This window comes from Cervus canadensis, chromosome 25 (genome assembly GCF_019320065.1).
Source record: "Cervus canadensis isolate Bull #8, Minnesota chromosome 25, ASM1932006v1, whole genome shotgun sequence".
Classification (NCBI taxonomy): domain Eukaryota; kingdom Metazoa; phylum Chordata; class Mammalia; order Artiodactyla; family Cervidae; genus Cervus; species Cervus canadensis.
The window spans coordinates 37,582,786-37,596,655 of NC_057410.1; positions in this window are offsets into that span (position 1 = coordinate 37,582,786).

Here is a 13,870-nt window from a genome sequence, read left to right on the forward strand (position 1 = left end):
GGAAGATTCCCTGGAGTAGAATGGCAACCCCCTCCAGTATTTTTGCCTGGAAAATTCCTGGCAGGCTAGAGTCCATGGTGTTGCAAAGACTCAGACATAACTGAACACATATGCAACAACCAAAAGAGTAGATATTAAAAGCTTTCATCACAAGAAAAAAATATTTTTAACCACGTGTGATGATGGATGTTAAGTAAACTTACTGTAGTAATCACTTTACCATATATACATATATAAAATCATAATGCTGTACTGTTAAAACTAATATAGTTTAGATCAATTATACCTCAATAAAAAAAGAAAAAATGATCTCAATAGTTTAGAATACAGGCTGAGATAAATAAGATGCAATTTTATGGAATAAAAGTAAACACCAGTATTTTGGTATTTATGAATTTGTCACTCTGTATAAAGAGGTTTAGCAGCAGTATGATTGCTAGGTGACTTTAGTCAAACATGAGTGGGCTGCACCCCATCCTGAATGCAGTCATCTTTCCCTTCCCTGCGTGGACGATGGTGATCAAAACACACCTAGCAATCTTCCCTCTTGTGGTCAAGGACCACTACTAGGTTTGCAGCCGCATCATCATGACAGAGCAAGATAAAACTGCCAGCACAGGTTGGCACCGGTGCACCAAGATGTAAAAGATGACTCAAAGTGTCCTGGGGTACATTATGCCATAATTATAATAAGTTAGCATTGTGGTTTTTGCTTTCCACCGTGGGTTTCGCCTGGGCACTTATGGGTAAGCACCTGCATGCTAGGAGGAAAGCTATATAACCTAAAGCTGTCAATCAACTTGTCACTCAAATGATGCAGGACACAGGGCGGGACCTGTTCTTAGTTTGGACTAATAGAAATGTGAGGAATAAAGCATAAGCAGCACACATCTGATATTCTATTCTCTATGCCAGACAGACTCTTTTGGCATTATTGTATTCAGTTTTGGATCTATAATTTTTGAATCAGAAATTAAAAATTTTAAGAGATTTACAACAGGGATATGTCAAATAAACAGTTATTTGGATTGTGAAACTGGTAAGATCTAGGAACTACATTATTGGAAGAAGTTTTAGAAGCACCTGAAATTTTGAGTATACAGAATAAAAGACTGAAGGCAATTTCTCTTCTAAGAAGTCTTGCAGGAATCTCTGTGTTTGTCCAAGGGCTCTCCTTCTTTGCCTATCTCACATACTGAATATTCATTCATCCTTAGTGGAATATATTATTCCACTCCACTAAGAATTGTTTGCGATACCTGCTGTATGCCTGCTAAATGCCAGGAGCTGTTGTACTCTGTGGGGCACAGAGTGATAAAGAAAACAGATAAGATTCCTGCTCATAGAACCGACTGTGGCATCACAGACATTAAAGTACACACATTAGTGACAGAGACTGTGAGAAAGTAAAATATAAATCATTATTATTATAATTCTCAAAATTATGGTTATTACAATTGAAAGAGAAACATAAAGGAGTTGATTTTTTGAGTTGAGTTTTGAAACATAACGGAAAGTCAACATGGTTAATTCTAATTTTGCTTATATATTTGAAGAATAGAATTAATACAAATGGCTGAAGTGATAATCAATTTCATTTGTGTAAATTATTTCTTCCTCCTCTGCCCAGACTGATTGTGAGTTGGATGCATATCTAATATTTTCAAAAGCAGAAGATCTAACTATTCCTAGAGATGGTATTGTTTTTACCTTCCTGTTATCACACTCATTTCTTTATAAAAGCAACCATTTCAGAATATGAACTTTTAGATTTAGTTTATTTAGTTTATTTAGTTCATTTTAAAGCACCCATCTTTTTTAACTTTTGTTCATTTCCATTGATATATGAAGTCTGTAGATTCTATGCTACTTAGGATTTGTGAAGCAATTATTAAAAGTCTTTGATATTTATCAATTATCTGGAGCTTTCAGACTGATTAATTATTGATAAGCTAAATGAATCAACCTATCAGGCCATAATGCATATTTAACATTTTCTTGGCATGAAGTGACAAATTTCATGAAGTTTTTTTCATATATTATCCTTCTCTGTGTTTAAATTTCCAGTGTGCTGTACTGTAATTAGATGTAATCCACATTCAGCAAAGTGAATTTTTTGGTCCTCATATCATACCATGTTTTAAACAAACCAAGCATATAATATAGTTAATCACCATATATTTTTCATTCAAATGTAGATACTTTAAATGTATCTGTGTTTGGGATTTGGGGGAGTCTGATAGTCTTTATTAACAAGCAAAAATATATGTATTTTTCACCAAGAAGAGGATGTTTTTGCTGTTCTGACTGGGTATAAGTAAGGTCACTTTTCAAAAATTGATTGGTTCAGATTAGTATTTGCAAAGAATTGTTAAACTGAGACTATAAGGTGCTGTTACCTGTCTCCATGGAATCAATGCTGCATAAACAAATCATCATTCAATCATGAAAAATACCAATTTACTCAACAACGTAGGCTTTCACAACAGCAACTGCACTCAAACAATGAAATACTTATAATAACATACTCTTTGTGTAATCATATTCAGGAATCTTTAAAGAATACAAGTGTGTTAGCAGTATTATCCATTCATTAATTTAACAAACATGTATATATACTCTGCACATTATGGTAGATTCCGAGAATGTAACAACGGAAAGGACAGACAAGGTTTCTACCTCTCAGAGTGTGTAATGTGAGAGATAAATGCAAGGCCAATTATAGAAGTCTGCTGTGATAATGAAAACATCCAGAACTAAGGTAGCAGGTAGTGAACATAACTAACCCTCTGCATTTGTGTGTAGGGGTGGCAGAAAAGGATAAATACAAATTTGCAAGTTGAAGTTGGAGGAAAATAGTTGAAACAGAAGGAAGGGTCCATGCAAATACTCAGGGTTTTGAAAAGGGTAATTAGTGACAAAGAGAGGAAGGAAGAGGAATAAGAAACACTTAAATGAACCTAATGGAGCAAACAGTGCAGGTGTTTTAAATAAACATTAGTGACTAAGTAAACAAATGAAATAGTTAAAAGTTTGTGAGCAAGTGGGGGAACAATAGTGGAAAGATGCAAGAATTAAAAAAGAAAAGGAAGAAAACAGAATAATATTAAAATTTAGAACATTTATGAATTTATTGTCTAAAAGGTAAGTGTGATAATGACAGACATGGATTGGATAATGGGTTGTATGGGTGCTAGTTAATATTGTTTTAAATAAATCTTCATTGCAGTAGATATTTGGGAAAAATTGGACAGATTTATTTATCATAGGATTTGTTAGAGCCTTTAATATTCTAGTGTTCTTACAGAAAAAATATTACTGTGTAGCTTTCTCCCATATTTCTTGACCATGATATTTTTTCCAGTACTATTCCCAGGGATTAAGCTTCTGAGAAACACAATGGGAAATGTATTAACAGAGATATATCCAAAAAATGGAAGGGAGAAGGGGATTAAAGCAATCTTTTTTGTTTTTCCTGAATTCGGTGTCAAGTCTTCCTTGAGAATTGACAAGGAAAGGAAAACCCCTTTCTGTATGTCACATCTCTTCCTACCAGGTATTTGGTCTGCTATAATTTATTTTTCAAGCACAAATCCCATGATGTCCTGTATGTATCTATGCGGTGGTTTACTTGCTAAGAGGTGTCTGACTCTTGTGAACCCATCAGACTCCTTTGTCTATGGTATGTATGTATGTTTGCATGTATATATATGTATATATATGTATATATATGTACATGTGTATATACATACCTATATACAAAGGTATACATGCATACATTATATTATATATACATATATATATATATTTGATTTTCCTTAGAAATCAGTTTTCTATCTTCAAAGGAAAGTAGAACACATTAGCCAAATATATTCAACAAATTTGACAGTTGTTAAGAGTACTTTATGCACAAAAAGTAGTAATAGAGACATATGATATAAAATAAATATGAAAAACTTATAAGAAAAAGTACAAAAATGTGGAAAATGCTATAGAAACATTTCCTCAGTATTCAAATGTATTACAGCACAGAAACTCTTAAGGGATCACTAACCAGAGTGTTTATGCATGCCATATGGAAATAGCTCCTCTGCAGTGTGCCTGCACTGCTATTTAAATGGAGAATAAATGTTATGTTAGCAGTATTTTTATATAGCCTAGAATTTTATTTTTTAATTTTTTCTCCATTGCATCTGGATGGTAAATAAAAGATAAAATTCAACTAGGAAGTAGTTGTTTGTATAATTTAACACAATAATATGATTTAAAAGGAAACTTTTATAATTTCATCCTTGAAAGAATAAGTGGCTTTTCCTTTTTTAAAAACTAAGTTCAATTGGTAGGTAAATATGTGCTCCAACAAAAATAATAAAAGATTTTATGGACTATTATTCTATACCTTTGAGATAAAGCTAAACCTAACAATGAACCTTATATTTAAAGTGTTAATTCAAATAGAACAATTCAGTAACTTTGTAATTTCTAAAGCTAGATGTCTATCTAGAGAATTTTCATAATGTACCAATTTGTTTTCATGATTTTTACTGACCAAGTAAGAGTAAAGATGAAAATCATCTTAACACTGTTAACTGTTCTTATTATAAAGTACTGCATCTTATAAATCATACTTTCCAATCACAGGAAAAATGGAAAACAGAAAATTATATAAAGAATATTCAAGTTGCTGATATCCAACCACCCAGTGTTAACTGCTCTTAACACTTACCATATTTGTCTACACATGGATTCTATCTGTACTTCTCTATTTATGATGTGTTATAGACACACACTGTTTACTTTCAACACAGCATCACACTGTATGTATTCCAAGCCATATATTGCCATTTCCCCTCCCCAACTGCACTCTAGGCAGATTCTCCTGTCTACTCAGACATAAGTCCTGTAGTGTACTACGCGGTATCCACAGCTTGCTTCCTTTCCTGAGTTCTAGCAGCCTTTTCATGTTGTCTATTATTATCACTTCTCCTAGATACTGTTATTGCATACTGCACTACATGCCTACAACAAATCCTCCTCCATCCTCCATGGGGCCCCAGCAGAGCTGAATTCTGTGAAACTCCTGAAGCCTGAACATCCTTCTACACTCTGGGCGGGAGGGAAGGGAACACTTCCGTAAGCCCGTAAAATTGTTTCCCTCAGTGTATTAAAGCTGTGAGGTTTGGCCTCCAATTTTTGCAGATTTTTTTTTAAAAGGTATTTTATTGTTTACTTATGATTGCAAGTTCATTCCTCCATGAAATGAGAGGGCTGGGCAGGAGACACATCTAAGTGACAACTGTCACTGTGTACCAAGAAAATCCTCTCACACCACTAAAATCTTGTGATTTGTCCGCACTTACGGCTCTCTGGTGCAGTAGTATAATATTCCTTGTTAGTTCTGGGCCTCCAGGGTACAGAATATCATGTCTGGCACATGATAAGCCCTGAAAATTTGAGTCTCAGTGTGGGTGTGTGTGGATAGGGTTCAGTTCGTTTTAGTCGCTCAGTCATGTCCGACTTTGCGACCCCAGGGACTGCAGCACACCAGACTTCCCCGTCCATCACCAGCTCCCAGGGCTTGCTCAAACTCATGTTCATCGAGTTGGTGATGCCATCCAACCATCTCATCATCTGTCGTCCCCTTCTCCTCCTGCCTTCAATCTTTCCCAGCACCAGGGTCTTTTCAAATGAGCCAGCTCTTCACATCAGGTGACCAAAGTGTTGGAGCTTGTTGAAGCTCAAAGAATCCGCCTGCAATGCAGGAGACCCAAATTCAATTCCTGGGTCAGAAGATCTTCTGCAGAAGGGATAGGCTACCCACTGCAGCATTCTTGGGTCTCCCTGGTGGCTCAGCTGGTAAAGACTCCGCCCGCAGTGCGGGAGACCTGGGTTCGATCCCTGGATTGGGAAGATCCTCTGGAGAAGGGAACAGCTACCCACACCAATATTCTGGCCTGGGTCACAAAGTGCGTAGGGTAGGAATAGCATTTATATATATATGTGTGTGTGTCTGTATGTAGTGAGAGGTAGCCATTTTTTCCTGAATAAATGGTGACTATGTTGGCAAAAATGCAGAAGGAAATATATATTTTGTTTTAGTATGAAGAAGCATTCACTTTTGCTAAATATAGCACTAAGTTTAATCCCAGGTATTTCTCATGTATATTAAGACACTAAAGCACTCATATCATACAGAGAAACCATTGGTTATCTGAGCGCATAAAACTATACTGCACTGCAGGTGCAAAGTTATGCCACAGGAGTGCAGAGATCCTTCTCAGAATGAATTATCATTAGAAAAATCCCCAAAGAGCCTTTCAGTGAAGTTGTCCCATTCATCCCCCCCTTTTTTTTGAGACTTTAGGAAAAGAAAAATATACTGCAAACATAGAAAACGGCTAATTTCATAAAAGATAGAAAAACAGCTATTAGAAAGACTCCCAGTTTCACTGAAATTTCTGATTCTCTTCAATTGACTTGCATCCTTTTCTGTTCAGTAAATCATATTTCACAGAGATCTTAGAAATTCTTTTCATGATTTTGGTATATAACCGCCTGGGCCCCAACTCACTAAACAGTCCTGTCAACTTCCACTAAGAAACTATTTCTAGTCCCTACCCAACACAAAGTTCTAGAATTACCATCCTTTTGGGGGATACAAATGAAATATGCCTGTCTTCATCCTCAGATTCTCACCAATGAGATTTTCAATATGGGAAACTCAGCAGTTTAAAAAAAGTACAAGCAATTTTTTTTTTTAAATAGCAAACACTGGTCAACCTATTATCTACCATTTTCTTAAATTTCCTAAAAGCCACCATGTAAGCATAGATGTAGAATTTACTGTTAGCCAGAATACTAAGTAAAAGATACAATTCATGTTTATATTATATAGTTTTTCTTTAATAACCTATGCTAAATCTCTTCTCTGTATTTATTTCTAAACTGTCAAATATTAACATTTCTGAGTTAAATATAACTAAAGTGTATTTCAATTAATTTCTCACTATTTAAAAATTAAAGTAGATATCAATGAATGGCAAAAACCACTACAATATTGTAAAGTAATTAGCCTCCAACTAATAAAAATAAATGGAAAAAAATAAAGATAACCCTGAGATTATTAAAAAAACAACAAAAATGTAATGATATTTTTTCAAGACACTCTTTAGAATAATTTTTAATCAATAAAGTCTTGGTTATTGAGTTCACACCTAATAAGGATGCATAATTTTCACTTAAGCTACTCAATTATGCAGTGGCCACCCCAGATCGTTAGACATCCTTCTGACTTCTCACCAAGTCATCTTTTCCAAAGGGCAACTGATTTTTATTCTTGTTATAATCCTTCAGTTACCTGCAGGTGAACCTAAAATTCAGTTTGTTTGAGACCAATTCTGTCAGTGGTAATGTAATTTTGTAAACATTAATAGGTATATAAACATTGTTGTTTAAGATTAGTAAATAGGACATGAGTGGAGAACTCTTAATTCCGAGAGACAGCTAGACCCAGGGAGATCAAAAAAGAGAAAGATGTGGGTAGGGTGGGGTGAGGTGAGGGAGTGGGGAGCTCTGGGTACCCGGGTCTTGGTTTGATTCTAGGCCCACGAACTGGCGCTTGAGAACCCTCTAATTATATGCATCATGCCGGGATCCCTGAGATGGCAACGGTCAGTACCACCCCGTCTGCCAATGGAGTGCAACCTCCATTTCTGTCTGGCCACGTTTTGGGGGGCTCCCAACCTGATAATGGAGCTGCCTGCACACCCAAGAATCCAAGAACACACATACCCCAGTTAGACAGAAAGCCGAGTTCTCAGGACACAAAAGGAGACAAGAAGGCCATGGCTGTCCCTGAGAGGGAACAGGTCAACAACCAGTGGGTACCCGAGAGCAAATTCACAAGGCGCCATTCGATTCGGACCAAATCTTACAAATGTATTTGCCTGCCAATCGAATCTGGAAAGAAACAACGTGAAGTTTCCCTCCCTCCACCAGGCCCCACGGAGATCTAGGCGAGCTGACTTAGATAAGAATTCTTACCCTGTGCCGGCTTCTGCCAGTTTCCCCAGGATTCTGCAGGTTCTGGAGCCAGCGGGGTGTCCCAGGGGTCTCATCTTGGCCAGGAGAACCTGAGGAGGAGGCGAAAGAGTTTTCCTCTAAGCTTTACAGTGAGTGCTGGCCTGAGACCCCTTTTCACTAAGGTGCCTCCTAAACCGCTAAGCTTACCCAAGTTAAATGTTCTCAGCTGCAGCCACTGTAAAGCAAGATGACCCTGGGGAAGGATACCCTGCTTGTTTGACTTAAAATTTTATTCACCTGACTCCTCACGCTGGGCCCAATCCTGCTTAAGTGGACCCGGTCAGACCCGGAACCGGTTCTGTGCTCCCACTCCCGACCGAGCTCCTGAGTCAGCCCCTCAGTCCCGCACCGACCGAGCTCCTGAGTCAGCCCCTCAGTTCCGCACCGACCGGTTTCCAGACCGGGTCTGGAGCAAGAAACGTTCAAACGAAGCCTGAAGGCTCCGGGAGGGACCGCCCGACCGACCCAGCCGCTCCCGAGGCGGGAGACGCCGCAGCTCGGAGCTCAGCAGGTATCTCGTCTGGTTTGCTTGTTGCTCCTGGGGCCGCCGGGGTCTCCGCTTCTGCTGCTTCTTGTTACTAACGGAACTGTTAAAAAAGATAAAGTGAAGTGTGCTAAACATTTGAAGTGTTTATTTGAGCAAAAATTAATTTGAATTGGGTAACATCTGGTCTAGAACATGGAAAGGAGGAGCTCCAGGGAACTGTTCAAAATGAAAGACTTTTTAAAGGAGAAGGGAGCAGGAAAGAGGGAAAAAACAAAACAAAAAAACCGACGTAGGCCAAGAAGAGGTTGGTGAACGCAAAGTTGCTTTCCTTCAGAAATGGCACCCGTCTGTCAGGCAGAGAACCCTGCTAATGCTGATCAGGTGGTTCGTGACTGACTAGTTTAAAACTGCCTTTCTGGGAGAGCCAAAATGGTGATCGTCTGTTTGGTGATGTGGGGATTAGCATAGCAACTCCATCTTGGACCCGTTGTCTTGCTTTTAATACTTTATGATTAAATGTAATGTCATGCTTCAAAAGTCTTCTTCGTTATAATTGTGAATTTAAATATTTAGTGCTTTCTTGAATATTTCACCTTAACATGTTATGTATTTGCTTTTATTTTCAAACTTTTTGGTAAGAATACAAAAAGGATTGTTGTTGCTTAGTCCCTAAGTTGGGTCCGACTCTTTGTGACCCAATGGACCACAGCCCACCAGGCTCCTCTGTCAGGCAAGAATACTGGAATGGGTTGCCATTCCCCTCTTCAGTAGATCTTCCTGACCCAGGGAGCAAACCTGCATCTCTCGCATTGGCAGGCGGATTCTTTACCGCTGCGCCACCAGGGAAGCCCTCCACAAAGGATACAGCTGTGTAATATTTTTCCAAATGAATAGTTGATATTCCCAACTTCCTTAATTGATTTATCTATCTTCTTCCCATCTATTTGGAATACATATTTTCCAAATGTCCTATTTAATCCATCTCTGAATACTGTTTAATTGACCTTATTGTCTACTATGTTTCTCAAATAGTTGTTCATTAGAGAAGATGTCTCTTTAGCTAATATGATTGGCGTTAGTATTTTCTCATTTAACAATAAAAAAAAACAAAAAACAAAAAAAAACTAGTGGCTCCCCTGGTCGTTCAGTGGTAAAGATATGATGCAGGAGAGGACGGTTTGATTCCTGGGTGGGGAAGTTTCCCTGGAGGAGGAAATGGCAACCCATTCGAGTGTTCGGAAATCCTATAAACAGAGGGCTGGCAGGCCACAGTCAATGGGCTCTCAAAAGAGTTGGACATGACTTACTGAATAAACAACATCATCATCTAATAATAATAATAAAAACTGGTTAGAGCAGAAAATCATAAAAATACATCATACCATAAATATTTTAATTTAAAATGTATGACTGCATGTTTGCTGGTCTCTTGAATTAGATCTCAGGCATTTATGGTTCTACTGTTAATTTTTGCATCATCAATTTTGCATTTAATGATGCTCTTATACCTTTTTAAAAAGTGGGACAAGTCAAGTCTTAGAGGAAGACTTTTATGAGTAATCTGAGTAAGAATCCTAGCTTTTTATGATTGCTACCTTAGTCTGTTGGAGTTTTCTCATCCACACTAGTTCAAAATATTTTTTTCAGCAATTTACTGTTGTATTTTTCTAAAACATTTAACTTAGTTTTCATAGAAACAATCTTCTTTCAGAACTTATATTTTGTGGGTTTACATAGTATTTAATTAAATTAGGTAATTATTTGGTATAAATAGGTATAGACAATTCTGAGATTTAGTTTTTCTTCTAGGAAAGGAATCAGTGGACTCACCCTTGGGAACAGAGTGTGAATGCAACAGAATGTGGTCCATTGGCTCTGTTTTCAGGATGCAGAGGGCATCAGATGATATGTTTCATAGTGGAAATAGAGCTGATGAGTTAAATTGGTAGATTAGTTAAGGGAAGGATAATTGTACTTCACTTGTCTTGTTATCATCTGGCAATCTTGTTATAAGAAATGCATATTTTTATGCTCTAGCCTTGACCTAGAAAATCAGAATTTTTAGTGTTTGACTCATAGGGAAGTTTGAGAGTTAAAATGCATCCTAGGTGATCCTTCTGCATTATTTTAGAGCCAGGGTTATATAACTTCACTGGTATCAAGCTACTCTAATTTATGTAACTCTATTATACTTTTAATATTCTGTCGTGCTTCTCCCTCGGTTTTCTTAATTTCCTTGGCTAGTTCTGTATGTTTATTTTAACAGATCAAAGTTAAAATTTTACTTTCAAATTACTTCATTGCAGGTCATATTGATTCAATGGATTATTTTAGAGAGAATTAGCATCTTAACATTGTGACATTTTGTTATTCCACAAACAAGTTACGTGTTTCCATTTATTCAAGGCTTTTAATATGCCTCACTAGGGCCTTAAGGTTTTCTCTGTATAAGTCCTAGGCAATTGTTAAGTTTCTTCCGAAATGTTTTATCTTTTTTTATTCCCATTGAAAAGAAGATTGATTTACCTTTAACTTTTCTAACTCACTTTGGTTTATGTATTGAAAAGCTTTTGCTTTTATATTTTGATTTTGTAATGTCTCCTGATTCACTTTTTAAATTGTTTCTAGTAACTTTTCTCCCCAATTCTTTTGTGTTTTCTAAATGTATAGTCATATCTACTGCAAACAATAATCCATTTTTTCTTTTCCTTCTTACAATTTTTATTTCTGGTTTCTCTTTCCAAATGCACTGACTTTCAGAATGGCAGTTTGCTGTTCTGCAATGTAGAACTGGGTCTACATGGGGATCTTGTTTATTTGTCTTGCTACTGGCCCATGCCAATAACTCTTAGCAGTCTAAGGAAATGATGCTGAGGCCTTACAGAGCTGCACCATTTCCTTCTTGAATAATCTTCTCCAAAGTGTGGAAGGTTGCATCTCCCCATTTGCTTCCAAGTGCACAGTATTTGGCAAATCCTTTTCTTAATTTGAGTTTTAAATTTGTAGGTTTTTTTCTTAAGCAAGGAAGATGCTATGCTTTTGTTATTATTGGGTTTCATGTAGAATAATTACTTTTACCTATCTAATTATCATAGGAGGGCTTTGTTAGCTTTATAAAGACTTTCTGAAAAATATATCATTTGGATTTTAATTTTGTCTTTATTTTTTACATGAATTTACATAGTCAAAAATGTAGGCTTTTTTAATGTGTAACTTGGTTCATCATTGTCATAGAAGGTTGCAGAAGGTGAGTAATTGTTGAAGCTGGATAACGAAAACACAGGAATTGGTGCTATTATCATTCCTTTTTGTATGTTTATAGATTTTCAAAATTAAAAAGATTAAGAGGACATTGAGTACAAAAAGATATTTTTCTATTTTGAGATTTGACATTTACCAAGTATTTTCTCTTATGATTTTATTTGCAGTTAATTATTTAATTTAGAATTGTTTTGTATGATGTTAGGTGAGCATATGATATTCCCACCCCACAAAGAGGTAATCAATTATTCCAGCACTATTTATTGAAGAAATTTTCCACTTTCTCTGTCCTCCCTCCCCAGACAGAATTATGACGCTGCCTTCATTGTCGTGTAATATCATCATGTTAGTCTATTTCTGGACAAATTATCCATTTGTCAATTCTTATATAATAATCTAATTACAGCTTTTGTGGTTTTAATTAATTTTAGCATTGGTCATAGCAAATCTTTATTTTATTTAACAGTTTACTTGGATCTTTTAACCTATTCACTCTTCTTGATAAACTTTGGAACTCATTCTGTCAACTTCTGATAACAATCACTGGGGTATTATTTTTTATTCAAGAATACTAGTTAATATAAACTTTAACATATAAGTGATATATATGAGAGTATATATTGAAACCACAATTTTTAAATATGATTATTTAGCCTTATTATCACAAAATGATAAACAGTTTACATCTTTTTTAATGGAAATGTATTTTTATTTTAATTATATCAGTGTGTACATGTCAGTCCCAAATCCTCAATCTTTCCCTTCAACTACCCTTCCCAACTAGTAACCATAAATTTGTTTGCTAAGTCTGTGAGTCTGTTTGTTTTGTAAATAAGTTCATTTGTATTTCTTTAAGGTTCTGCATATGAGTGATGTCATATGATATTTCTTTCTCTGACTTCACTTAGTATGAAAGTTTCTAGTCCACCGTGTTTCTGCAAATGGCATATTTCATTATTTATAATGACTGAGTAATATTCTATTGTTTATACACATCTTTTATTATGGGGTATAATATAAAGAGAATTAAATCTACATAGTAGAGAAGACATTCAGTGTCTTTTCAGCTTGGTGCTTAGTGTGGTTTTTCAATGATTTCAGTTTTAAGATTCTCAGTAAAATTTAGTAGTTTTTTTTTCATATATGTGTAGCATATTTTTGTAATTTTTTATGAAGTTTATGCACTTTGTTAGCAATTGTGAATTAGATACATATTTTTCCTAATAAATTTTGTATTCTTAATGAGTTATATAGTACTAATGGTATTTTTGCTTGCTTATTTAGTGTATACCTCTTTATTAACTAATTTATTAATTTTATACTTTTTTCTAGATTTTTTTTGCATTTACTGAGAAGATAGCTGTTATCAATAAATAATTGACTTTTCATTTTATTCTTTATATTATTCACTGGACAAGGGCTCCAGAATAATCTCATATGATACTAATGATACTGGCTAAACTTATACTATTTCTAATTTTAATAGGCATTTCTCTAGTGGTTTATTGTTAATTATGATATTATAGGTTGATTTCATTTTAAGAAAATAATTTTGGAACTCTGCTAGTTTGTTTTTGAAATTTTGTTTTTAATACTGACAGATTCTGATTTGTGTTTCAACTTTACAATGGTTTGACTTTAAAATTGTAAAGGGAAAGTGATTCGGTAGAAGCCATATTTGAATTTTGATCTTTTCCTGGGCCAGTGATATGTGGTAGATACTCGCTCAATACTCTTGTGATGCGGAGCAGTGGCAGTGAGCTGCAGCTCTTGACCAGCCATATGATCATGAGTGTAAACAACTAATATACTTAATATACATTCTGTACCCTGGAAGTACCCTGTTTATTCCTTTCAGTTCAATAAATTCCATGCAATATTCAACACTTTATTATAAAGTAGGCTTTATGTTAATAATTTTGCCCAACTGTAGGCTACTATAAGCGTTCTGAGTGTGTTTAAGATAAGCTAGGCTAAGCTATGGTGTTTGGTAGATTAGTGTATTAAATACATTTTCTTTTTTAATTTTTATTTATTTAT